At 38.3% G+C, this 17,882-nt stretch overlaps 1 pseudogene; it reads right to left on the bottom strand.

The window, feature by feature from the left end:
* Positions 1 to 14,006: 14,006 nt before the first annotated feature.
* Positions 14,007 to 15,225, bottom strand: LOC145050528 (cell division cycle 5-like protein pseudogene; annotated as a pseudogene).
* Between the last annotated feature and the right edge of the window lie 2,657 nt (positions 15,226 to 17,882).

The following is a 17,882-nucleotide window of genomic DNA, read 5'->3' as shown; positions in this document are numbered from 1 at the left end:
GGAGATAGAGCTGGAGACTCAGGCCAGGGAGGAGGCGGAGTCTCAAGGGAGGGATCGGCGACCGACACAGTCCCAGCCGGCAGCCAAGCGGGCCAAGCCCGCCGATTCCAGACCAGGGAGCCAGAAGGGCCGCACTTGTGGCAAGTGCGGCAAGGGTCACAATGGGGTTTGCAGAGCAGGGGCTTGCTACAAGTGTGGCAAGGAGGGGCATATAGCCAAGGATTGCCCCAAGGGGTTCGCAGTCTGCTTCCACTGCAACCAGACCGGACACCGGAAGGCAGAGTGTCCGCAGCTACGGGGATCAGCGCAGGGAGCATCTCAGGGATCTACCCCTACTATTGTCAGAGCTACAGAGAGCCGGCCGGTGAACGCCGAGGCACCGAAGGCACGAGGGAGAGCCATCCAGTTGACCGCGGAGGAGGTCCGCGCAGAACCCGATGTTGTGGCTGGTATGTATACTTTCATGTATTTATTTTAATGTTTGAGAGATTGTGCTTATATTATGATATGCGTAGGTACTTTTCTTGTGAATTATGTACCTGCCTTGGTGTTATTTGACTCAGGTGCGAGTCGGTCTTTTGTATCTTTAGCTTTTAGTCAGCACATTAGTATTAGTCGAGAGGCGTTGAGTTGACCTCTGAGAGTTTCCATATATAGCTGACGAGAGAGCAGTGTATGCCACTGAGGTGATTCGAGGACGTGTAATCGAGATCTTCGGCGTTGCATTTCCTATTGATTTGGTCCCGATTGCAATGGGGGACGTCTGTGTTATCGTGGGCATGGACTGGTTGAGCAGGTTCGGAGTGGTTATCGGCTGCGAGCGACAACTGGTGACCATACGAGACCCTAGTGGGGGGGGGGGTTCTTACAGTGTACGGTGAGGGTACACGTACTGGTTCAGCGTTTTGTTCGGCTGCTAGAGCAAGACAGAGTCTACAGCAGGGCTGTAATGGGTTTGTGGCTTACGTGATGGATACGAGAGTTGATTCAGAGAGACCGAGGTCAGTCGATAAGGTACCGATAGTGCGCGAGTTCCTGGATGTTTTCTCCCAGGAGTTACCGGGTGTGCCTCCCGAGAGGCAGGTAGAGTTCCGCATTGATTTGGTTCCGGGGGCAGCACCTATCGCCAAGGCGACCTATCGCCTTGTGCCTCCAGAGATGCATGAGTTATCCTTGCAGCTTCAGGAGCTGCTGGGGAAGGGGTTTATTCGGCCGAGCAGCTCGTCGTGGGGAGCTCCGATCCTTTTTGTCAAGAAAAAGGATGGTTCACACCGGATGTGCATTGACTACCGGGAGTTGAACAAGTTGACGGTCAAGAACCGTTACCCCTTGCCGAGGATCGACGATTTGTTCGATCAGTTACAGGGAGCGTCTTGGTTCTCCAAGATTGATCTGAGGTCTGGATATCATTAGATGAGAGTGCGCGATGATGATATTCAGAAGACAACATTCGTGACTCGTTATGGGCATTACGAGTTCGCAGTGATGCCTTTCGGGCTCACCAATGCACCATCAGCGTTCATGGATCTCATGAGCAGAGTGTGCAGGCCGATGTTGGATCGTTCGGTGATCGTGTTCATTGACGACATATTGGTGTACTCGAAATCTAGAGGGAAACATGAGGAGCATTTGAGGGAGATCCTTGGAGTTCTGAGATCGGAGAGGCTTTATGCCAAATTCTCCAAGTGCGATTTCTGGTTACGAGAGGTTCAGTTCCTAGGGCATCTCGTTAACCATAATGGGATATTGGTCGATCCGTCCAAGATTGAGGTAGTGATGAGTTGGGAGGTGCCGAGATCCGCCACCGAGATCAGGAGTTTCCTAGGATTGGCCGACTACTATAGGAGATTCATCAGGGATTTCTCCAAGAGTGTCGTGCCTCTCACCATGTTGACCCGGAAGGGTGTTGCTTTTACGTGGGGTCCAGAGCAGCAGACCTCGTTTGAGACACTTCGCCAGAGATTATGCGAAGCTCCGGTGTTAGCCCTTCTGGAGGGGATGGAGGATTTTGTGGTGTATTGTGACGTGTCGATATCGGGATTGGGTGCGGTGCTGGTGCAGAGAGGGCATGTGATCGCATAAGCATTGAGGCAGCTGAAGCCTCATGAGACGAGGTATCCCACCCACGATCTAGAGTTGGGGGCTGTAGTGTTCGCCCTCAAGATCTGGCGTCACTATTTATATGGGGTCCGGTGTACTATATACAGGGACCACAAGAGTTTGAAGTACTTGATGGATCAGCCCAACCTGAATATGCGCCAGAGAAGATGGTTGGATGTGGTAAAGGATTACGACTATGAGATCCTGTACCACCAGGGCAAGGCTAATGTTGTAGCCAATGCCCTGAGTCGAAGGGCGGAGAGTGCCCCGATTCGATACATTTGCATGAGATTGACAGTGATGACTCTAGTGTTGGACACCATTCGAGAGGCCTAGGTTGAGGCCGGGAGACAAGAGAACCACAAGAGAGAACGGGTAGTCGGGCAGGTGACCGAGTTTGTTGTCGACAACCAAGGGCTTTTGACCTTTCAGGGTCGGATTTGGGTGTCGTTTAGGGGTGGGGCATGCACTATTCTTATGGAGGAGGCGCATAGGTCGCAGTTCTCGATCCATCCTGGGGCCACTAAGATGTACTTGGACCTGAAGAGAGATTATTGGTGGCCCTATATGAAGACGGATGTCGCATGGTTCGTAGAGAGGTTCTTAACCTGTCGAAGAGTCAAGGTTGAGCATCAGCGTCCGCATGGCAAGTTGCAGCCATTAGAGGTTCCCGAGTGGAAGTGGGAGCAGATTTCCATGGATTTTATCACCAAATTGCCGAGGACTGCGAGAGGTGTCGATGCAATATGGGTGATCGTTGATCGGTTGATGAAAAGCACTCACTTCCTCGCTATTAGTGAGAGCTCTTCTGCTGAGAGGCTGGCGGAGTTGTACATAAGGGAGGTGGTATCACGACATGGAGTTCCGGTCTCGATTGTCTCAGATCGAGATGTGCGTTTCACTTCTAGATTTTGGAAGAAATTCCATGGAGAGTTGGGTACGAGGCTGCATTTTAGTACCGCATACCACCCACAGACGGACAGTCAGAGTGAGCGGACGATTTAGACACTCGAGGATATGCTACGGGCATGTGTGTTGGACTTCGGGGGAAGTTGGGACACGTATCTGCCTTTGGCTGAGTTTTCTTATAACAACAGCCATCATTCGAGCATTGGTATGCCTCCCTTCGAGTTATTATATGGGAGGAGGTATCAGACCCCTATTTGGTGGGGAGAGGTCGGGCAGCGTGTGATGGGAGCACAGAGATAGTGCTTTAGATGACTGAGCAGATTCAGCAGGTCAGGCAGAGATTTCTGACAACTCAGAATCGTCAGAAGAGCTACGCGGATAGGCGTCGCTCGGAGCTCGAGTTTCAAGTTGGTGACTTAGTACTCCTGAAGGTATCTCCTTAGAAAGGAGTGATCCAATTTAGGAAGAGGGGCAAGTTAGGGCCCCGATATATTGGTCCATTCAGGGTGATCGCAAGAGTAGGCAGGGTAGCATACCGGTTGGAGCTACCTGCGAAGTTAGGTCAGATTCATGACACCTTTCACGTATCGCAGTTGAGGAAGTGTGCGGCCGATGAGTCAGCGGTGGTACCATTAGAGGATATCCAGGTGGATGCGAGCCTGAACTACATTGAGAGACCGGTTACGATTAAGGATCAGAAGATCGAGGTTCTGAGGAACAAGGAAGTGCCCCTAGTGCAGGTTCAGTGGCAACATCGGAGGGGGTCCGAGCTGACTTGGGAGCCGGAGCGAGAGATGCGTGAGCAGCATCCAGAGTTGTTTGCGGAGTGAGACTTCGAGGACGAAGTCTGATTCTAGTGGGGGAGAATTGTAACATCCGGATTTCCAGGTATATTATATTATTCATTTATTTTGAGTTTGGGGATGAACTCGGCGAGTTGATGCTTAGACTCGCCGAGTAGGACCGCGGGTTCTTATCCGGATTATTGACCGGACTTGACGAGTCGACTCGTGGACTCGGCGAGTCCACGCTGTTAAGTGAAACCGTAATTTCTCGGGTTTGGGATCTATTTAAAGGCTCTTATAGCCTTCAATTGCGGCTACCAGACCCTAGAGAGAAACCCTAAGAGAGCTAGAGCATTTGTGAGGAAGGAGAGGCCATTTTTGATCCTTGTGTTGTTACTCTTGCAAGAAGAAGGTGACCAAGGCAAGATGGAGCTGAAGAGGGTGCTATTCTGAAGATTTCAGAGCCAAGGACTTCATATTTGAGGTATAGATTCGATCCTTCTTCAGTTTTGGTTTTAACCTTTGGAGTTAGGGTTTTCTAGACCCTTTAGAGGCTTGATTTGATGAGCATTTGGTCCCTTCTCTTTTTAAGGCTTTGGATCTGGATCCAAAGAGGTCCAGAGACCTTAACGCCTTGGACATTTATGATTGATATTGGGTGTCATGAGCTTAGGATGTCATATTTGAGGTTATTTCTTCAAATAGAGTCTTTTGGCCTTTACATGAGCATCAAGTTCTGAACTTTACGTGATTATCATGCTTGGGAAGGTCAGATCTATGGATTAGAGGAACAGATCTAACCTCAGGAGGTCATTTGAGTTTGAGCATGGCATGAACTCGCCGAGTCCAAGAACAGACTCGACGAGTAGGATTAGGTTCCCCGGGAATCACTCAGTTGGTGACTCGCTGAGTTGGGGAAATGACTTGGTGATTCAGAGGGGATTTAGAGGACTTGAGTTCATGACTGAACTCGCTGAGTCAAGAGCCAGACTCGAGGAGTTGGGACGGGTTGTCCCGCGATTCATGATCTGTGATGATTTGAAGAGTGGAGGGTTGACTCAGTAAGTCAAGTGAGGACCAGGAGTGTGAAGGACACGCATGGACTCGCCGAGTCACATTTGTGCACTCGAGGAGTTTGGTCAAGGTTTGACCGCTGACTTTTGTTGACTCTTAGGGATTGGTCAACAATTGTACTTGTGGAACGTTTGAAGGGTAAAATGGTCTTTTAGCCTTCTTAAAGGACATGTGAGAATCTAGTCTAGCCTGGAGAGCTGTTATTGATTGAGATGATTGTTTATGTGTTTAGGCAGAGGCTAGATCAGTGTTTACGCGAGCGAGATATTACCGAGACATCCGAGGCGAGTCTTCTCACTATACTTTACCTTGAGTGGTAATTAGAGTTACGTGACAGAGTTATTGTATGCTATTTATGTGATGTGTTGCACTGCATTATTTCTATGTGATTTATGCCGTTTGTATATCAGAGTATATCAGAGTTAGAACCGGAAGGTTCACAGAGTTAGGACCGGAAGGTCCACAGAGTTATGGCCCAAGGGCCCACAGAGTTATAGCCCGGAGTGGCTAGTATGTGTTATGTGTGGTATTTTGGGGAACTCACTAAGCTTCGTGCTTACAGTGTTTTGTGTTATGTGTTTTAGGTACTAGTGAGGATCGCGGGAAGGCGCCGACATGATCAGTACACACACAGAGTTTTATTTATATGATATTATCTTGGGATTTTGGCTTATGTTCAAATATATGAAACAATGAGTTTTATAATATTGTGAAATAAAGTGTTTTTAAAATGTGAAAATTTGTTTGAAATTTTACGGTGTTACAACATGCATGTCCAAAAGCCACGATTTTTATGATGTTATGAGATATATAAGACATTATGGAAGTTTTGGTTGTATATCTGAATGGATTAAGAACTTTATGTTGGATTAGGTGTCTAAACCCATAACTATAATTGATATATACTTTAATTGATAGAAGCACAATCCTTTTGGGTTGCCCGCAAAACTAGCAAACTGGATAGGTGATTTTGGAGAAAGAGGTTAATTTATTATTTGATTAATAAATTAAAATAAATGATTTGTTAATATATTATGAGAATAATATATTAATTAGAAATAGTAATATTTAATTAATATTTAATCAAAAATTAATTGGAGTTATTTTTGGGATTAAAAAAATTAATTAAAAGTGCATGAATGAATTGTAATTGTTCAATAGTTGAGAAAGAGACAATCTAGAACGCACCATAAGGGTAGGGTCGATTTCTTGGAGCCTAAGGGTTTCTAGAATAATCCATGGTGGATAAACAGGAAAGTGGATAACTGCCCGGTTTAAGATAATCTTGGATTAGGGCTTATATAGGGTTTCCTGACTGCACTATAAATAGGATACAACCCTATGATTTTCGGCCAACCCTCTTTAGAAGAGATCCAGCCAAAATTTTGAAGTCTTCTTCTCTTTCTCAATCATCTTCCATTGCTAGTATTGGGTGCGAACCATTAGAGGCGTGACATTTGTGACGATTGCTCTCAAGGCTTCAACAACACAAGGATTTCGATTATTATTACTATATAGTGATCAATGTACGATTAATCTTACCCTAAGTTGTGAATTTCGAAATCATAGTAGCATGCTAGGGTTTTATGTTTTGTTGTTCAAGTTGTATGTTCAATTAGAGAAAACATAGATCGGTTTATTTAGGGTTGCACGCACACATAAGATTGTTTGTTATGCTTGAAGCCCATCAGTGGTATCAGAGCGTAGGTTTAGTTTTCTATTGAATTGATACAACGGTGAACTTGAACAAGGAAGAAAAGACAGAATCATCATTCAATTCTTCAAACACGCCCTGGTGTACTTCCAACACGGCGTGTTGACTGCAAAAATCGACCCAACACGACATGTTGAGCCGTTAGATCCGAAATTTTGTGCCTTATATGCTTTTATATGATAATTACTTGCTATACTTATACTCCAAATCTGATTTTGGTGTATCTATGATGATAAATTAAAAGCCTAGTAGTTAGGAGATAAGTATTTGACTTAATTAATTGTTTTTGTTGATTAATATGGTTATTTTTAGTGTATAAATAAATCTAGATATTAATTGAATTAAATAATTAATGTCAAATAATAATTTGTATTTTGAAAAGTTTAAAATACATCCTTATGGATCTTATTATTAATTTAATTTAGTAATTAATTAAAGGATAATTAATAAATCCATAAAATGGTTTAAATTTAATTAAATTAAAAGTTTAATTTATTAAAAGATTAAACCTTTGTAATTTTAAAATGTTTTTAAAATTCACCTTATACTATATATATTATTAGAAGTTTAATATATATTATATGTATAAGAAAACTCAGTCGAACTGCTAGTACGCCTCATTCACGAAGTTATAGTATAAGGGGAGTTTAAGGAAGCGGCCTATAAAATGACCGCCATCTAGTATCCATTCTTACCCACCGCTCTCTTGTATGGTGGAGAGTCGATAACCAAACGGGTTTGATAGGACAAATTAATCTCATTAAAGTACAATGATACAAAGTAACTAAACTATTTTAAATCACACTCTTAGTTATTTTAGGAAAATGTGAATTTGTTTGCTAATCCATGAAATTGCACGTTACACTTTATAAGTCGTTAATGGAGTGTGTGTGGTTAACTGACACACTAATGGGGGACTAATAAAGGTTGGTAATGGGTGTCTAAAAAATTATCATTAATTAATGGAGTGCATGTGGTTAACTGACACATTAAAAAAGGAGATGATAAATGACATCGAGAGTACCAAGCTAATTTGCATGGTTATTCACATCTCATTTGTGATCTTCGACAAATAATACACAAAAGTGAGAGCATAATCGAGATTAAACATACCATTGAATAGGTCAATGAATCTCAAAAGATCTAGGAGTTTCATGAGATCGAAATTGGTAAAAGCCTTACCTACCTAAAATAGATTCGAATTTGATTACGACATCCCTCTTCAATGTCCGAATAAAAAATATGGACCCTAGCCTTAATTTAAATTTACGGGTTAATAATTAAGGATTACAATCAACTAACTTGAATTCTCTTTTCTCCAATTATAGATGTCAAGTTCAGACAATAATGGTCTTCCTTGTTCTTTGGGAAGTGGTTTTCCTCTTCCTTCTAAAGATGATCTTCCACATACTGGTCAAGGTGAAAGTATGATCCCTTCTTCGAGAAATGGTGGAAATAGAGGTCATGTTTCTTTAACTCTTCCTCCTCCTCCTCCTCCAGTGACTCTCCCTAAGTCATGTTTCCTCCAAGCTAAAAAATATGAAGTTACTCAAGCCATGTTGGCATGTAAACATCAAGATGGAAAGTATGTGTGTGCCCATGTTTTGAATATGAAATCCTACATTGACAGATTCGGGGTATGTTTGGTGTCGTTTTCCCAAGGAAGTTGGCCATTGAATTGGTTCTACCTTCGCTTCCCGAGTCATATAGTCATTTCATTAAAGACTACTATATGAGTGACCACGACGTTACCATGATTGATCTGACACCAATGTTTTAAAAACTGGTTTTTTAGTTGAACAGGTATGGTGGCAGGTTCCCGGTTCGACCGCCGAGTGAACCGGTTTCTATATTTTTCATGTTTTTTTTGTATTTTCCTACATATACATACATATATAAATTATGAATTTGATGTTTACAAGTTCAAACATTAAAAATACACATAAAAATAAGTTGTAAATGAATCAAAATACATTAAAATAACACATAACCATAAGTTTTAGTGTTTTACATCAATCCATATACGCTAAAAAGAAAATAAAATATAACACCGAAATGAAATATAGTTTTAGATGAATACAACCACATCAAAAAACTTTATAACATTTACTATATGTTTTTATTTAGAGAAATTAAATATATTTGAAAAAAAATTCCAAAGTTTATTATGTAAATAATTATTTTTCATGTGTTTTTATTCGGATTAACCGGTTCAACCGGTTTATTTTGACCGGTTCAACCGGGTTTTTCTAAAAAACCGACCGGTTCAAAAATCAATGTAAAACCGGTGATAGTTGAACCGCTCTCTCCCCCGGTTCCCGGTCCAACTGGTTCGACCGGCCGGTTCAAACCAGTTCTTAAAACATTGTCTGACACATATGTTGATTGTTGCTGAAGCAGAAATGCTCAAAAGCACAAGTCAACTAAAAGTGTTTGAAGGATCTATCTCCCAAATTTCCATGGATAATAGCGACGATGGTGGCCCATAACAGATTTCTCTTCCTAATGGAAAGAGATCATCCAAGGTCAAACCGTTTGATTGTATGGTAAAGAGAAAGGCTAGTTCTGAGATAGTTCCATGTGATGACCCTAAAGAGTCCATATGTTTCTATTGCCAATTGAAGGGACATTGGTTATGAAGCTACCCAGACTACCTGAAAGATCTTAGAGATAGTAAATTCAAGTCGTGTGATTCTACTTCAGGTACATCCATTATATAACTCCATTATTTTTAATAAGTTCCTATTCAGAGACTCTTAATATATGACGTGATGATCATATTTTGATGGTATTTCAGGATATATGAGAAAGAAGGAAGCTTAAGAATAGTAAGTTGAATATGATCATAAGATATGGATTTCGATCGCATGGTTCAATGATCAGATTTTTGAAGCTACTACTTAGGAGTTATGATAATTTAATAGATTGCTTAGGAAATGTCTAGAAACATAGTTTTCATTTTATGCATTGTAAGGAAAAGTTCCCAATTTTCATTTATTATTAATAAAAGTGAAATTTTGTTTGGTTTACTTTATATTTCTTTGCAATGGCATTTATGAAAGTGTTGGTTACATTTCTATTATGAGAAATATTAATTGTGGATTTGATTCTAAATTATATCGTTTGTGGTAGTGTCATGATCAACCAAGTGAAAAGGAATTCTCATCACCCAAGTTTCAGTTAGATGGAAACTTAGAGTCGTACAATTTGAATTGCATGATGCATGAGAATATTGATCTTTTAAAAATCATGACCAATTTATTGATCACATGTTCCAGTGATTCAAAGTGAAGGACTAAAGGATCTAGTACACATTGATGTGGACTATTTAGATCCGCCACAAAGGATGATAAATTTATTCGGCATGATTTACTGACGCTTTTAGTAAATATGGTTGTGTTTATAATATTAAGCACAATTCTGGTACTTTGAAATGTTCAAAGAGTAGCAGAACGAATATGAAGAATCTATTAGGTAAAAAAGATGAAGGTTTCTCCAATATAAAAGGAAAGGAGACTACTTTAGTATCATGTTTGATGATCATCTTAATGATTGCGGGACTATATCACAATTGATCCTCAAAGAACATCTTAGTGCAATTGTATGGCTAAGAAGAGGAATCAGATATTGTTGAAATGGTTCAATCGAGAGATGAGTCATACTTCGTATCCAATCAAGTTTTGGAGCCATGCTCTAGTTACTATACATCGTATCTTGAAACTTATTTTTCATACTAATTAGGCTTATAACACGTCATGAAATGTGGAGTAATAATGTTTTCTTACTCTGTCACATTTAATATTGGAAGATGTGATGTTTTGGTTAAAACAAAAGATAAACTTAAACCAATTACATGAAGTGTTAACTTGTCGATAATCCACACTAGATTTTGAATATTTGTTTTGCTCATTAAGGAATGTTCCTTGAAGAGAGGAACTTATATGTAGAAGTCAGTGGGAGCCTTAATGATCTTGATGTGTTTCAGGAGTCAATCAAGAATAAACTTTTTAGTAATCACTAGCACACGACTTGAGGTTGATATCCTATCGTGTTAAGTTGACACATTCTTGTTTATGTGCATCTTCCAGTTGAGTTGGAAATGCTTATTAGTTCTATGGTTCTCATTTGATTATAAAAGGCAGAGCACGTTGATCAGTGATAGTACACTGGTCAATGGATGTGAGCTGCTTAAACAACACGGAAGCGCTAGTAGGCCCATGTGCTAGAAGGCAAGAAATTAAGAACAAGCACAGTTCAGTCCATGAAAGGTAAATTTGAGTTTGGTTTTGTCATAAACCTTATCTTATTATTGTAGGTTGGAAATGATAAATTCACATGGATGGGAACTTATACACCATAAAATCTAGGTGGCAAAAGGTTTCGCTCTAATTCATGAAAATGATTATGAGGAAACACTTTCTCTAGTAGAATTAAAAGATTTGATAAATATCATTATGGTTAGTGGTTGTAATAATTGTATTCTTAAATTCACAATATGATTACGACATCCCTTTTCATAGTTCGAATTGTGAGAAATGGCAAGGAACAGTTTGAACGTTCAAGACTTATAGCTATAAGTTCTGAAAGGATTTGAACACACACACATATGCTATCTAGTGAAGGTATATAAGCTTGAGAAGTATAGCTGAAGACTTATGGAAGCATCACATATCAAAAATCTAAAATTTAGTGAGAAAGTTAAGGGCATTGATTTCTAGAAGTCCACTTTATTTCTAGGTACATGTCAAAGCTAGTGGGAGCATAATTGTTATGCTAGTGGGAGCATAGTTGCTATGCTAGTAAGGGGATAATTGTTATGCTAAGTGTTGCTTGTTGGAAATACTATCTATAGGAAACAAAGTTTTTAGTTTGCAAGTTGCAAAGTTTGGAAATTGTTTCACTATAGAAAGATTTAGGGGAGAGGGCACTTGTACTTCGTTTCAGATTTAAAAGTTTAGATTGAAAGATTTAGTCTTCTACATATATGAATATAATGTTGAAATGGTTCAACATAGAAAATTCGATATATAATAATATTATAGTCTTTGTGTAAGACATAATGAATCGAGTCTCATATGCTTCAAATATAGGAGCGTTTTCGTATGCTATAATATTCACTTGTTCTGATTTTTTCATGTGCTTTGGGAATTGAAAGGGAAAAAGGACTAGAACTTGGTGTGACTAAGGTTGTTTAATAATTGCCAAGAACATTCTGAGGTTTTACCAAAATATTGGTTGCTTGTGGACAATTGGAAGTATAGTATTGGTTGGAATGCCCATAGTGACATGTTTTAGATTTGGATGATTCTTGGTCAAAAGTGATGGTTATATGGGAATATGGAAATGTTTCCATAATATGAGTTGGTTATTAAAATAACATGTGACTTAGAAACTTTAATGCAAAGAAGGTGTTCAAGGTGTGTACCTTGAATTTGAGACTTCATTACCTTCGAATTGTCTTAAGTAACAAAGTTTCAATGGAACACTTTGTGATATCATTGGCTAAGTCTTTATGACTTTGAAGCCTCGACATTACAAAAGATCATTGCATGTAAGGTTGAACTCTAACACATTTAGTAGTAACAAAAATCTGGTATTGTGATCTGTTCATAAAGGAAGGACTATACAAAGACATAGTATGCATGTTTATCACATGGCATGACTGATGTTTAACTTAAGTGTTTATTTGATTACTCGAAACATTATATAATGAATAAAGTCTAATTAATATGGTGATTAAATAATAAGAGTTTTATTTATATTCAATAGTTTTGAGACCATATTTAATTAGGTTATTATTATGTTTCACTTTGCATGTTTTACTTCCCGAATAATTGGATTATTCAAACATCCACAGTCACTCGTACTTTTGGAAGTAAGTAGTGAATTAAAGACTGTCATGAATTGGAATGTATATTGTCTAAGGGTTTAGACATTGCAATGGTTTGCTGCAACATTCGTGAGTACTTGGAAAAATGGGGATTTTTTTGTATTGGATAAACCCACGCTCAGAGAATTATTTCATGGATTTTATCACGAGTAGTTATGAGACGATAATATCTTATATTCTTGAAATGGGGATTTGTGAGTTGTTGTTTACAAGTCAGTTGTGCATTGATAATACGTAAACGCATCAGTAACTTGATGTTATAAAACGTATTGTTGTGTGTGATTTGATGAGTGAATAGTGCAAGCATATGAGTTGAAGTTTATCCGTTCCTTTTTCCCTAATGGAAAAAGCGATATCTGTGGGCCCCTCGATGATTTGATTTCGACATTTAAAGCGCTTGGCCACGCCTGGACTGAATTGTTGTGTTCAATTGGTAGTCTGAATCAATCGTCATAAATAAGAGTAATGGGTTTCGATTGTGTACATGGATGCATGTATGCTTATATGATGTATAACTTGATGAAAACAAAGTAATCAATGTATGATAATGTTGTGAAAAAAGTGAAGTGAAAAAAAATGACATTTGACCATTCAAAAATGAAAAATAAAAAAATATACGTAGGTAATTTGTAGGTACTTAACTAGATATTACCTACGGAATACAAAATCCGTAGGTAATCTACAGCTTACCTACATATGTTTTTGTATTTTTCATTTTCGAAGGGTTAAATGTCATTTTTTTAGCTTCATTTTTTTCACAACATTGTTATACATTGATTACTTTGTTTTCACCAAGTTATACATCATATAAACATGCATACATCCATGTACACAATCGAAACCCATTACTCATTTCAAGTTAAATTTTTTTATTGTATACATACGTATGCATAAACACACACACATACACACACACACACATATATATATATATATATATATACACACACACACACACATATGTTTGTATGTATATTATATACATGTATTTCTCATATATCGAAGGTCAAACACCTTGTTTCGGCTTTGTTTTTTCAAAACAGTTATACCTTAAATAAAAGAATGGATATAATAAATAAACACTACATAACTACACACACATATATAATAATAATAATAATAATAATAATAATAAAATTACAAGTATTAATTATAATAACGGATTAATGAATAATAACAAAAAAGCGGGAAATGAAAATAGTTTACTATGAATTATCAAAAAGTTCTCACCTTTATTCACGTCCATAGGTAATATGTAGTTAAGTACCTACAAAATTCCTACAACATTTTTAATTTGATTAAAGAATTGGGGTTTTTTAATTTTCCATCACTATGTCGTAGGTAAATTCATACGGAATAGCTATAGAGTACTAATTCGAAATAAAATATTATTATCCGTAGGTAATGTGTAGGTAATCTATTCCCTCACCTGTAGGTTGTAGAGTACTAATTCAGAATAAAATATTATTATCCGTAGGTAATGTGTAAGTAATGTATTCACCCACCTTTAGGCTGTAGGTAGTTTGCAGGTGATTTAGGGTAAATTTTTTATTGGCTTTTGTTTGTAGGTGGTTTTTAGGGTTAGGAATTTAGGTTGATCAACTATTGAACTTTCACCAGTAACGTCATAAAAGCCAAGTTTCGGCCTGATTTCAAAGGGGATCTCAATGTTAGAGTCGAAATTCTTCTTTTTCCTGTAATCATCAATTCCAGCCGCCTTCAATTCTCTCCTATTTTGCAAAGAGGCAAGGCGACTGGCTTCTTCAAGCTGCTTCTTCCAGGCCTTCCTTTTTGCCTTTTTGCCCCTTGTATTGGATAATCGAGCCCGTGCTTTTGAAAGCATTTTTGTCATCGTCATCCATGTCAACTAGATCGGGTCAAGCAGGCTTTGCTTCCGGGTTTGGGTCGATCTCTCCGAGTCATAATTTTCTTGGATCGTCATATTTTTCATCCCTTACACAAGCTGCATCCAGAAGCTTTTCGTAGCGGACTAGTGGTCCATGCATTCACAGTAAGTGCGCCCGACCATGGGAGTGACTACTGTTCTTTATTGACTGGTAGGAGCTAGGAAGATGAAGCAGCTTCTCATCTTCCTCTCTGGTCCACTCAGTCTGTAATGTTAAATAGAAAAAACTGTCTGGATATGGATAGTTACAAAACTGATGGCAAGAATATTATGATTTTATCAAGAGCTAGAGTTTATCCAAGCTAGACAGTTGTAATTCTTTATTAAAGGGTTTGTCCTATCGCCTTGTCTCTACCTAACAAGGTATAAGGTTTCTCCTAACAAGTTCATGTCACTTATTAATTGTAACAACCCTATTAATGACATTAACCCAGGAAAGACTCATCAACATACATGCATCAACATATAAATGTTGTTGTATGTGGTATACAAAAACGTATATCCCATGCCAGAATTTGGAAAACTTGTTTGCGTGTATTTGTGAAACATACCACTTAATTAACGTTCTTTCTTTAAGATAAAGAAACATTAGTCAGAAATTGACACCTCGATAGATTAAAATCAATATGTAAACTAGCAATTCTTGAGAAAATGATGCGTACCTTTTTAATGGAAGGATCGAGCCACTCGTACCAACGAGCTTTACACTGTTTAGTGGATTTGCGCACAAGTAAGGAAGATGTACGACCCCATTCGTTCTTCCCGTATTTCATCACAGCAGACTTGAGGATCTCATCCTCTGTGTTTTTCCAAGCACCTCCTTTAATCGAGATCCTCATCTTCCTCATCCCTATATTGATTTTTTGTTATGAAAAAACACTAGTACACTAGTGATGTTTATGTCCGAACCTTATCTACCTAATTAAAATTGGTTTCTGAATAAAGTTATACCATCAACAAACAAAATGAGGCGCCCTGATTTAAGGCATAGTAACCATTCCCTTCTTTATATAGGGCTCATCCCTTTATTTTACTATTAACAAATGAACCGATGTGGGACACATATAGCAAAAAGAAGTCAAGCTTGTTTCTGTTTAGCTTGATATTCAATCTATTTGTCTTGTGGCCGTTTTCTTTATATTCCTCTGTACTAAAACTATTCACCAAAAAATATTTTAAGGATATTCCAGTTATTATTTTTGTTGGAGGAAATTTTAGGTCATTATCCCTCTCTTTAAAATTTCAAAAAATACAACAATTTTGGATACTATCTGATTTTCTGATAGTGAAAATATGTTATGTGTCCCCAGTATATAAACAAGGCAAAATTATTATTTGTATTCCTTGTTAGGAAATTTAGGGTTTGTGGTGGAGATCTGGATACCAATTTGGATCGTGATATCACTTTTCGAACTGATATTTCTACCCTATGTCTAGGTTACAAGAAATTCAGCCTAGGATAATTAAAGTGGACACTTACGATTATAGTCACAGAAATCGTAAGCCAATATGCTAGAAGATTCTGTGAAAATATGATGAAAACGAGAGCTTAAGATCGTATCTATCTTCAGAAAAGAAGAGCCGTTTATATAATAAACGATATTAGGGTTTCATTAGGGTTGAGCCAATATGGATTCCTTTGGAAGCAAGTCAGGGTAATCTGGATTTTAATGAGGATTTAGGGTTACCAAAACTAACGAGTTTCGTTAGTTTTACCATAATCACCCTTAAAAATCGAAATATCTCACTATGTACCCATATGTAAAATTAGGAGAGGTTTTGGGGCACTGCCCCTAGACCCCGCCAAAGGGGTGCTGCCCCTTTGGAAACCCCGGACCCAGGGGTGTTGCCCCCGGACCCACGACTAATCGTCAAACCGGTTACTAATTTGATCTTATACATGCGTGCACTCTGCACCAACCCGTACACATATTAGAAAACAAATTAAGAAGCCCCTTAGCTCACATGCTAATTACAGCTACATAAAATGACATGGTGACACTAAAATCACCAACATCCCTTATACCCGAAAATCTTTCTTGAAGACTTTCCAAAAATGATGTCTTTGACAATCGGCCTTTTCAGATCTTTTTAAACACCGAAAGACAACAAATTTTCTATTTTTTCTTAAAATAAAATGTTTTTTGAGCCGTTTTAAGTTGTTCATTTACACTAAAAACAGTTCTCGAAGACATAGGACATGTTCAAGAATCATTCGAAGTTTTTCAAACATGTTCATCGTCTTCAAAAATAGTTTTCGTAGGGTTTTTGGATAGGTTTCCTTGAATAAATTTGACATCACTGGATTAGACCTAAAAACAATTGAGATTGGACATTTTATATCCAATATGGTGTTTGTACTCTTTGAAAATGATATACACGTTAAAGAGAAGGTTGAATATTGTACAAGAAAATATATTTAGGCAGCAAACATGTTTCGGCTCTTTGCTTGACCTATGCACCTCTTTCCGGGTGCCACCTCTTGTTTATAATGCCATCAATCATGAGATCCAGTGTCATCGACTATTTATCAATAAGAATTTTTTATTTAGGTATATCAGCATGAGCTACTAGTCATGCCTAATCATTTTTTGTTGACCGGATTAAGATTGAGTCACCTACCTGTCGAGGATAATGCACGAGTCTCTAAGTTTAGGAGACGAACATTCAAAAAAATAAATGTTAATGATATCATCACAACTAGAGATCCTAGCAACCTTTCTAAGCCAAACCGTGTTGTTTTGTATTAATAGTGGGATAGATAAATGTGATCTCCTATTTTGTTGTTTTGTATTCATAGTTTCTAGGTTGTTTGGCTTCCAAGGTCTATCCTAAATAAGGATGGCAACAGGTACAGATATACCGGGTTTCATGCTCCACATCCCCATCCCCTTACCCGATCCCATCCCCATCAGGGATTAAAAGTCTATCCCAATCCCCATCCCCAATAGGGAACGAGGATCCCCAATGGGTAATTGGAGGTTTTTTTCCTATTACAAAGTTTTGAACTTTTATAAAAAATAACTCGTGATTATATAAAACACTATAATCACTAAATGTCTTAATACACGAACAATAACATTCAAGTTTACAAATTAAACCACTTTTTTGAAAAAAAAAACAAAACAAAAAAAAAAGTCTTCCAAAAATTACACGTTTGATTGTTAAAAAAACCCTTACTTTGTCTACTGAACTTTCAGTTATGCATTATGATTTATGAATTAATTAAAAATAAAAACATAAATAATACTATATATATATATATATATATATATATATATATATATATATATATATATATATATAGGGTACCCATTGGGGTTGGTTTCGGGTATGGGTATGGGTACTCGACAGGTAGAACCATCCCCATCCCCATCCCCGCTTTTTGCATTTGGGTAATACCCAGGGACGGAACTCTTAAGGGGCCAGGAGAGGTCATGCCCCCCCACCCCACCCCCTTTTTTTTGCCTTGTTACTATCTATAATATCTATATGAATGAAGAA

This window comes from Lactuca serriola, chromosome 5 (genome assembly GCF_051521515.1).
Source record: "Lactuca serriola cultivar US96UC23 chromosome 5, Lser_US96UC23_V15, whole genome shotgun sequence".
Taxonomy (NCBI): domain Eukaryota; kingdom Viridiplantae; phylum Streptophyta; class Magnoliopsida; order Asterales; family Asteraceae; genus Lactuca; species Lactuca serriola.
The sequence above is the reverse complement of the archived record's forward strand: the minus strand, read 5'-3'. Positions and strand labels throughout refer to the sequence as shown.